We start from the raw sequence: 11,133 nt of genomic DNA, 5'->3' as shown, positions 1-11,133 counted from the left end.
CCATCTAAGTAATGAAGTTTACCTGAGTTAGTTAAGTTGTTATATTCAATTTTCAAGCTTTTCGAGTCATGTTCTAGTTAAAGAAATTTGTTCGTCATTTGTCCAAGTTATCTGGCTTTATAAGGCAATCGCCTTTATTATTGTGATTATGATCTGATAATGCTTTATGATTGACTAAAGAAGTGTGTGGTAACTACAACGGATTACTATTGTGAATTCTGTGTGTCCTTATTCCACAGTCTGGAACCGAGCGACCGCTGCGGTCGCAGGTTCGATTACTGCCTCGGGCATGGATGTGTGTGATGTCCTTAGGTTAGTTAGGTTTAATTAGTTCTAAGTTCTAGACGACTGATGACCTCAGAAGTTAAGTCGCGTAGTCCTCAGAGCCACTTGAACCATTTTTTTTTGTCCTTATTCCCACACCCCTAACTCAAATGCGAATTATGAATGAAACACCCGCTGTGAAATCTTTCTTTTAATACAAAGTGTAGATGGAGTTACTCCTACCTGCCTTGTGCCGTTGCTATGAAATGCTCATCATTTGCATTCCCAGGTGTGCAGTACAGTTCATAACAAATTGGAGTTTACAATGAAATGAAAACCCTTAGCTGACTACAGGCGTTGATGACATACGTCCATGGGGACAGATGAAAATATGTACCCCGACTGGGATTCGAACCCGGGATCTCCTGCTTTCATGGCATACGCTCTATCCATATGAGCCACCGAGGACACAGATGATAGCGCGACTGCAGGGATTTATCTCTGGCACGCCTCCCGCGAAACCCACATTCTCAACGTATTGTCCCGCACTACATTCGTAGTGCCCGCGCCCATTATACTCATTACTCGCGGCGCGTTGCCGATTCCCGTAAGAGTTCGGGCACTGTTTGTGCATGTGTACCGCAAGTCTCTAGAGGAACGGAGGGTTCCAAATGATTGGAAAAGAGCACAGATAGTCCCAGTCTTCAAGAAGGGTCGTCGAGCAGATGCGCAAAACTATAGACCTATATCTCTTACGTCGATCTCTTGTAGAATTTTAGAACATGTTTTTTGCTCGCGTATCATGTCATTTCTGGAAACCCAGAATCTACTATGTAGGAATCAACATGGATTCCGGAAACAGCGATCGTGTGAGACCCAACTCGCCTTATTTGTTCATGAGACCCAGAAAATATTAGATACAGGCTCCCAGGTAGATGCTATTTTTCTTGACTTCCGGAAGGCGTTCGATACAGTTCCGCACTGTCGCCTGATAAACAAAGTAAGAGCCTACGGAATATCAGACCAGCTGTGTGGCTGGATTGAAGAGTTTTTAGCAATCAGAACACAGCATGTTGTTATCAATGGAGAGACGTCTACAGACGTTAAAGTAACCTCTGGCGTGCCACAGGGGAGTTTTATGGGACCATTGCTTTTCACAATATATATAAATGACTTAGTAGATAGTGTCGGAAGTTCCATGCGGCTTTTCGCGGATGATGCTGTAGTATACAGAGAAGTTGCTGCATTAGAAAATTGTAGCGAAATACAGGAAGATCTGCAGCGGATAGGCACTTGGTGCAGGGAGTGGCAACTGACCCTTAACATAGACAAATGTAATGTATTGCGAATACATAGAAAGAAGGATCCCTTATTGTATGATTATATGATAGCGGAACAAACACTGGTAGCAGTTACTTCTGTAAAATATCTGGGAGTATGCGTACGGAACGATTTGAAGTGGAATGATCATATAAAACTAATTGTTGGTAAGGCGGGTACCAGGTTGAGATTCATTGGGAGAGTGCTTAGAAAATGTAGTCCATCAACAAAGGAGGTGGCTTACAAAACACTCGTTCGACCTATACTTGAGTATTGCTCATCAGTGTGGGATCCGTACCAGGTCGGGTTGACGGAGGAGATAGAGAAGATCCAAAGAAGAGCGGCGCGTTTCGTCACTGGGTTATTTGGTAACCGTGATAGCGTTACGGAGATGTTTAATAAACTCAAGTGGCAGACTCTGCAAGAGAGGCGCTCTGCATCGCGGTGTAGCTTGCTCGCCAGGTTTCGAGAGGGTGCGTTTCTGGATGAGGTATCGAATATATTGCTTCCCCCTACTTATACTTCCCGAGGAGATCACGAATGTAAAATTAGAGAGATTAGAGCGCGCACGGAGGCTTTGAGACAGTCGTTCTTCCCGCGAACCATACGCGACTGGAACAGGAAAGGGAGGTAATGACAGTGGCACGTAAAGTGCCCTCCGCCACACACCGTTGGGTGGCTTGCGGAGTATCGATGTAGATGTAGATGTAGATGTAGATGCATCCGCACAGAAGAAGAAGATGGCCGAGTGGCCGGTGAGCCTTAACTATATATATTATACTTGGAGTTTGTTGGAACTTATGTTCATAGTGTTGCAGTTCTAATGCCCAACAATATATCGCATCATACGTGATAAACCTGAAATGTAGAATAATTACTTGAACTAACTTGTAAACGGAAAAATAGTTGTAAGGGGCGCGGCGAGAGATCCCCCAAGGTTTCAGATGACTGAAATTGCAGAGAATTCGGGATGCTTTCATCGTTCTCATTCATTTGGAGATGGGGATTTTCTCAAAATCTAAGCAGTGTGGGAATCGGGATAATATTGACTGCTGGAAGTATTCAGATAGTTCTGTTATTCGCGTTGGTCGGGATCACATGACTGTCTTCCATAAATTTTTATTTATTTAACCCGGCAAGATTAGGGCCATCAGACCCTCTCTTACATTTAACCAGGCATTCTACTTATTTTACATTCATATGTTTTAGTAGGCATGTTAAACTACATCTAGTACAAAAAGTGAGATAAACAATTAGAAAGGTACACCTGGAAAAATACATACATATAGAGTTTATATTCGTAGATCGTAAGTACTGTTATAATTAGACATTATTGAAGAGACAGATTTTAGATAGGAGTGCTGGCAGCCCGCATCTCGTGGTCGTGCGGTAGCGTTCTCGCTTCCCACGCCCGGGTTCCCGAGTTCGATTCCCGGCGGGGTCAGGGATTTTCTCTGCCTCGTGATGGCTGGGTGTTGTGTGATGTCCTTAGGTTAGTTAGGTTTAAGTAGTTCTAAGGTCTAGGGGACTGATGACCATAGATGTTAAGTCCCATAGTGCTCAGAGCATTTGAACCATTTTTAGTGCTGGCAGCGGGGAAAATGAGGGAGACTCATGGTGAAGGGAAGAGAAGAATAGACATGATGAAACATAATTAAGGAAATATAAAGGAAAAGAAGATTGCGTGGCTAATAGAGACAGATGAAGGGGAAGGCATCTCAGGGGCAAGATAGGAGACACTAGCTTTGCTATTTGACAGATGAGAGGATTGGCCTTGTACATTAATTTTGTGGAGAACTTTATGAGGATGATAGTAGGAAATGCTTCAACTTCTTCTTAAAAGTGGCATGAGGTTGAATTTTGCGCAAAGTAAGGGGCAGTTTGTTCCAGAGGCGGACAGCGGCAACTGAGAAGGAGTTTGCAAAAGTTTTTGTTTTGTGAGTGGGCACAGTTAGGATACCAAATAAGAGTGACCTCGTGTTTCGATTACGATGACATGACAGGTTTTTAATCTCTGAAGCAAGGTGCTGGGATGCTGGGGTGCTTGCGCGACGAGGAGTCGGTGAAGTAGACATAGAGTGTGGTAGTCACGCAATTTGTCCGGCCGCAGCCACCCTAGCTCGGAGTATGAAGCACTAACATGATCATATCGGCGAATGTTGCAGGTGTAACGCACACAGGCATTCATGGTTAGCTCTAGCCGTCTTTTGTTTTCACTACCCATGCCTTGTTGAATCACATCACAATAGTGGAGGTTCGGTAGAACGAGTACTTGCGCGAGCTGGCTTTTCAAGTCCTGTGGAAATATGTTCCGAAACTTTTTGAGAGCATAGAGACAAGCAGACGTCTTTCGGTGCACTGCGACTGTATTCTCCGCCCAGTTGAGATGCTCATCCAAAGTTACACCCAAGTTCTTCACTGTTTTCTGATATGGTATTGGAGTACCGTCGAGCAGAATAGGAGGTAGCCGTTCGCGGAAATCTGAACTTATTAATTTCTGATGGGCTATTAAGATTACTTGCGTCTATTTTGCATTTAGTTTAAGCCCCAGGTTTTTCGCCCATGTCACTACTGAAGACAGATCATCATTCATCTGAGCGATTGCAGTGTTTACATCTTCAGGTCTGACGCTTAGGTAGAGCTGGAGGTCGTCGGCATAGAAATGGCATGGAAGCGATGGTTACAGGAGGGCAATAATAAATGTCATGTAGGATCTCAGCTGCACAACACTAGATAGTTCTTGATCGTATAGCCACGCCACGAAATGGGTCTGTTTACAGAGAGACAAAAATACTCACGAACAACGCACCGATGCCTAGAGGGCCACCGACTGTAAGTAGAGTGACCATTTTTGGTTTTCCCTTGACGTGACAGTAGATACGCCGAAAGGTGGGAGACGACACAGGAGACACACCACGCCGACTTTTAAGACGAGTCCAGCCTCTGCTTACAGCATCACGACGGACACATTCCTGGGTCGAACCTCCGAGGAAAATAAACGTTGCCAGTTGACATTCGCTATCATCATATGAGCCCTGTTCCTGACGTAATAGAGAAGGGTGCCACTGTGGGTACACAAAACGATCAGCTCTAGTTCGTATCGGATAATGTGCTATATATTTCTGACGTATTAAGGCGGTTGACTGTGCCTTATATTCGACGGGTGCGTGACTTTATTTTTCGGCAATTTAACGTAAAATTGTATGTTGGTCACGCTCATCTGATCTATATCGATGCAGACGGTATTCCAATGTCGCCCTCGCCAGTTGTCCTCCAGTCACACAATGTAAACTTTTGGTCGTGGATTGCCAAAGGACTGGAACGCCACCACTCTTCAGCCAGTATAGGTTTGGGCCCTGGTTCAGAATAGTTCAAATGGCTCTGAGCACTATGGGACTTTAACATCTGGGGTCATCACTCCCTAGAACTTAGAACTACTTAAACCTAACTAACCTAAGGACATCACACACATCTATGCCCGAGGCAGGATTCAAACCTGCGACCGTAGCGGTCGCGCGGTTCCAGACTGAAGCGCTTAGAACCGCTCGGCCACTTCGGCCGGCTGTTTGAGCTCTGGCCTAGAGTTGAAATAGCTTGGAAAGACGTATCGGTACCTATCACCCAAGCTCCTTTCGACTGGATTTCGGGCCGGTTGGAGTCATGGATGCTGCCAGCGACGCCATCTCTGGATACTAAAATTGCACCATGTAATCGTGTACCCCAAATCACCCACAAATTTAATCATCTATTATTGCTGCTATACATTACAAGCACAATAAGTGAAATGAGAAGTAATAAGAAGAAGCAGAACGAGAATACCGAGAAACTTAAAATCTGAGTTGGTGGTCACGAAGTAGACAAGGTTAAGGGATTCTGTTATCTAGACAGCAAAATAACCTCTAGCGGACTGAGCAGGAGGACATAAAGGCAGACTAGCACAGGCAAGAAGCGCCTTTCTGGCCAAAAGAAGTCTACTAGTATCAAACATAGGCCTTAATTTGAGGAAGAAATTTCCGAGAATGTACGTTTGGAGCACAGCATTGTACCGCAGTGAAGTACGGACTGCGGAAAAACCTGAAGAGAAGAGAATCGAAGCATTTGAGATAAGGTACTACAGAAGCATATTGAAAATAAGATAAGGTAAGGAATGTTGAGATTTTCGGCAGAATCGGCGAGGAAAGGAATGTATGGGAAACACTGACAAGAAGAAGGGACGGGATGATATGACATTTGTTAAGATATCAGTGAAAAGCTTCCACGGTACTAGATGGAGGCGTAGTGGCTAAACAAAAGTGAAATGCTCTTCTTTGGTATCTCCTTGAAGTTGCAATTTTGACTGTCAGCACTGTACATAATGAAGTGTGTAAGTCTTACCATCGTCAGCTATTGCCTTTCACTCAAGAGCAGCCTATATAAGCCATATGCTAGACTCTGTTGCTTTTTCCCACTTCTCTCAGAGTTATACATGTCACGTCCTGGTGTACACTGTCCCTATATATATGCACTATGTCCCAAAGCAACCTTTATTTTTCTCATTCTTTTTTTCTAATATTGACCATGAAGTCAACAGTGACTCTCGTTGATGTCTTCTGCAACCTGATTCATTACTACTCCACAGCTTTTATTAGATTTGACAGCAATAGTTTTTTCCTTCCTTAAGTCAAAATTTGTGAAAAGACTGTATTACGTATTTCTTGCACATCAGTACTTCTATAAGACGATTCTGGTTTTTCCTACAGACTACCGAAGCGGCTGTTGCCGCTGCAGTTCGCACTGCTGTAATTTTATTTAATCTTTGATTTAAATTTGCTGTTAACCATTTCTTTTTATCTTTTTACAGGGGTGAGCCAAGTGGTGCGCTGGTTAAGATCCTATATCAGCAGTCAAGAGGAGCGGGATTCAGATCTCCAGTCGGTCATCCAGGCTTAAGTTTCACTCTTCGAAATGTCGGGATGGCACCTTAGAAAACGACACGGAGGATTTCCTACCCCATTTTTGTTCATTCTGAGCTTCAGATCCGTCTGTAATGATTCCGACAGTGACAGTACGCGAACTATAATCTCTCTTTTTTTTTCGTCCCACTAAGCCAAATACCATCTCTTTTCTTTATTTTCCAAGTAATTTTTTTCTGTTTTATTACGATTAAATACATGCACTCCTTTGCACTCTTCATTTCAGGTTGATTCAGTTTATGGGCGACGAATACTCCTAGGTACCTACACTTAGAGTCCACTCTTCTACTTCCTTCTTTCATATCTATTGAAAGGTCTCTGTTGGATTCCTTTGATGTTAATTTCTTAAATCTGTTGTCATTTACGGCATAAATTCCTCTTCTAAATTTACTGTGGCGTTTCTGACTATCTGGGAGGAGACTGAGTAGTGGAACGTGTTACTTTTACACATAAACAAGAACGATCTGTCACACTACTACACTTTAATACACAGTTTATATGTAATTCATGTCACACAGTCTCATACGGAACCTACATCCACTTTATTTTATATACTGTGTATGATAAGATACTGTCATCCCCCTTCCCTTCTGTGTGAGAGGATGAATGAGCAAATGTATTTCTAGTTGCATGCTTGAGGGTAGCAGACAAGCCTGTCTGCTAGAGAACAGTAGGACCAACGTCGGAACAGGTAGCTACGCTTTCTAAAAGCAAAGAGGTTTCTATCCTTAGTATGGTCCTGTCCGTCCCTTGTCATGTTGGTATAGGAAGCTGCCTCTCTGGTCACTTCCGTTTGTATCTGTTAAACACCATCGGTAGGGTCCCAGGTCAGTCTGTCCGCAGCGAGCGTCTGAAGTGGTAAGATCTCTGGCTAAGCGCGTGTCTGCTAAGTCCGTAGGGCAATGGATTTCTTAAGTTCAGCATAACTGAAAATTTAATCACCTTTATTTCAGGTTTAGCTCTAAAATATCTAACGTTATCTTAAATTGCAATGCAGTGTAATTCGAGTGTGAAGTTCATATTATTTTCCGGCAGTTGCTTTGTCACTACGTTGTGAGTAAAGTGGAACCACGTGTTGATCAGTAGCTCTAACTAAGTTCATCAATCTTAAATGCGAATGCTCGTGTGATTATAACGTCTCGTCTTGACAATATTTTTTTAATATAGCAACTTTTCTTTATGTTCAACTCACGTGGGGTGTACTTTATGAGACCAGTATCACGTGCTTATACAACTGTTTGACCCATCAGGTTAATAGAAAGACGATAGTAACCAGTTCGAGGCTTTTCTTTAGTAAATTGCGTTTCGATATAATTTATTTTAATTATCAAAATTATTGTGGAGTTACACTCTTTGTGTAAACCAAGTTGACCACGTGAAGCATTTGGTGTAAGCATCAAAGTAGCCCTCAGCTATTCTTTTCGGGAAGATTTCACAGAGAGTTAGTATTAATTACATGACGGACAGGATTGCGCTACGAACGTAACTTCTTTGGGTGAAAATTGAATCGGTTTGTTGTGGTTAATTTCCTCTCGCATATGTTTCAACGTTCTTCGTGTGTTATTTTATGAATGCAGTGTTGTATGTAGTCTCCCAATCTTGGCTCCCTATTTGATGTGTTCCGTAAGATTACAAACTCACATTTATACAGTCCTAAATAAGGCACTAGCTTAGTTATGACTCAAGTTTAATATGCTGAAATTTCAATGGTCAATGTTAAAATAAATTTCCAAATATAAACTGATTTATTTCTATTTATTTAAATTCTCTTATATATATATATATATATATATATATATATATATATATATATATATATATCACCGGTTGTCGTATGACTGTTATAAGATTATAATTAATGTTAGTCTGGTTGGGAATTTGGTAAGCTACACTGGATACCTGGTGAAACAGTTGCGCAGTAATGCAAGGTTAACTTCCCCAGACAGCTCACAGCTTTTAACCCGATTTTATTGTCTAGCAGCACCGCTTGCATAGCAAATTAAAGCAACAACGTTACACTATTACTGAAGTTCAACAATGAAAGAAGGAAGTTGAAGAGTGCACTAACTTCAGCTTTTCTTCTATTGACTACAGACTTCTTGCGTTATTTGTTCATGAAGTTTTCTTTGGTTTTTATGATTATATTGTCAGGAAAATTAGAGTGATGGTTTCCACCATCTAATAGAGCAGCTATTAACTATGGCGAGATGCGACGTGCCACGACGCAGCCAACTCTGTGATTTAGAGGCTGGTCGATGAAGTTGCTAAGCTTAAAAGAAACGAAGACGTTTAATTCGGTGGCTTAGAGCTTTAGAAGTAACGTAAATGGTCCAAAGCTACAGCGGGTCCCCTCCAACTGACACTCAGATTGTTTTTAGTGGATTTCTGCACTGGTACTGCCTTTTGTACGTGAGCAGAAAGTTACTACTATTTGTCAGGTGGAATGTTCACGATCACGCCAGCCAGAGAATAAACAGTGATAAAAGAAACGTTCAGTCTTGTCATTGCTAATCAGAACGTATAGGCTTTCACGGTCGGCGTCTTCATTAATTAAAACTTCCGGGTTAAGAGCCCGTGGTCGAACAGTAGAAATTCTTCCTTCTGCCATTTAGTTGCCAACTGTGGTCAACATCTTCCGAGGTGAGTCAACGACTGGCTGCTAGGTCGTGGAGGTCCCGTTTCTACAGAGGGCGTAGAGGGCGTCACCACTAGTCACCTGCTGGCGACGGTGAAACTATCTCTGACTAACGTCATTAATCGAAGGTAGTCTATTGTCACATCGTTGGTACAAAGTCGACCGACATATCTAATCTAACTTTAGGTCTTCTTCTTTCCTGTTCAAATTATTGTGATGTTATAAACCTCTATGGCTTCTCTGTGTATACCTACATAATAATGCGATCTGAGCACCCTCATTTGACTAAATTTTATTTAATGTTCACATGTTCCCTACAGCCGATTTGTCGGTGTGTTCCAGACGGCACTTCATTTTGTGATCGGTTAGACAGGTATAAAACTTCTTTTCGTTGTTCCAATATAAACCTTCCCACAACTACATGGAATTTTATACACCCTATGGGTTGCAAAAGAGAGTCGAACATCTTTCGCCGATCTTCAGATGGATCGAAGCGCTCTGAGCACTATGGGACTTCTGAGGTCATCAGTCCAGTAGACTTAGAACTACTTAAACCTAACTAACCTAAAGACATCACACACATCCATGCCCTAGGCAGGATTCGACCTTGCGACCGTAGCAGCAGCGCATTGAACCGGTCGGTCACAGCAGCCGGCTTTCACCGATCTCAAACATTCGCTAATCTTCTTGTAGGGTCTAAAGACTGTTTCAACTCGAAACTTGGCCAGAACTTTCCCGATATGGTCCATAATATTGTGGATAAATATAAGAAAAACTTTCCCAGCGGTCTGTTGTTGTTACTGCATGTTTTCGGACACTTTTCTTCTGGGATAGAGTGCTCGATCTATCTCATTATCGGCGCATCCATTTTTTTTTAGAAGCTGTTCGTAAATGATTTAGTTCCTCTTGCAAATAAACTGGCTCACAGAATTTAGTAGCCCTGCGCACCAATGGTTAAATGATACCTCTCTTCTGCCTGGAATGAAGGTTCCAATCATTATGGAGGTAACATCAGTATGTATATATTTCCTGTATACGTTATGACCTACAGTCTCGTCTGCCCGTTTACTTACTGAGACATCCAAAAAATTAAGCTGAGCGTTACTTTCTGTCTCCATAGTAAATTGTATTTCTGGACTAATACTGTTTAAATTGTATTGTTAGTTAATTTGTTCACCACATTACGTGTCTGAGAGAACTACCTACCGTCACCAATTTTTTGACGTGAATAATTAAATTATTCTCATACATGCATGACTAAGGAAATAATTTAATTATTCAGCTTATAAACGTCATGACAGAAGCTACCCTCTTGCAATATCATAGTGGCAGACGTTGCATGTCCCTTTTATCGTTGTTGCTTACTGACTGGATTATTTAATATGTGAACAGATGTAAGACGTTCTGCATTCACAAGTGAAATTTCATGGAACGTGTGCGCTTAAAGTGACTGCAAAACAAACTGATGTCCCACAGAATGCCTTCTGTTGCCCATTGTTAGCAGGCCAAGAACTGGGGTATCCTTGTTCCGGGCTTTGCCCTCCTGTTTGCGCCGAGGCCCACGGCGCAGCTGCTCCAGCAGACGAGATCATCAGCCCTGCCCCCATCCAGAGGAGTCCCGGGCTGTTTGCGAACAGTTGCCCCTGTTGGAGGAGGGCCGCGCGCTGACGCCCACGTCACCCGAGGCGCACAAAGAAAATAAACAAGCAAACAAAGGGCCGACAGTGAAACCTCCGCACTGTGCGCCAATTTGGAAGCTGCGCCCAAGAGGGGGCGGGAGGCCGTCGCAGGTACCTCTCGCCGCTGATGGGCCCGCCTTTCTTACCGGCGCGGCACAATGCGCCAGCTCGCTGACAGCCTGATGACGCTGGTCAGAGAACCGAAACTGCTCAGGTAAGCACCGCAGAAATCGAAGTCGTGGACCTACACACCAGGCCTTCCACTCGTACCAAGTGCACTGCC

Source organism: Schistocerca serialis, chromosome 8 (assembly GCF_023864345.2).
Source record: "Schistocerca serialis cubense isolate TAMUIC-IGC-003099 chromosome 8, iqSchSeri2.2, whole genome shotgun sequence".
Taxonomy (NCBI): Eukaryota; Metazoa; Arthropoda; class Insecta; order Orthoptera; family Acrididae; genus Schistocerca; species Schistocerca serialis.
Note: the sequence above shows the minus strand (reverse complement) of the source record.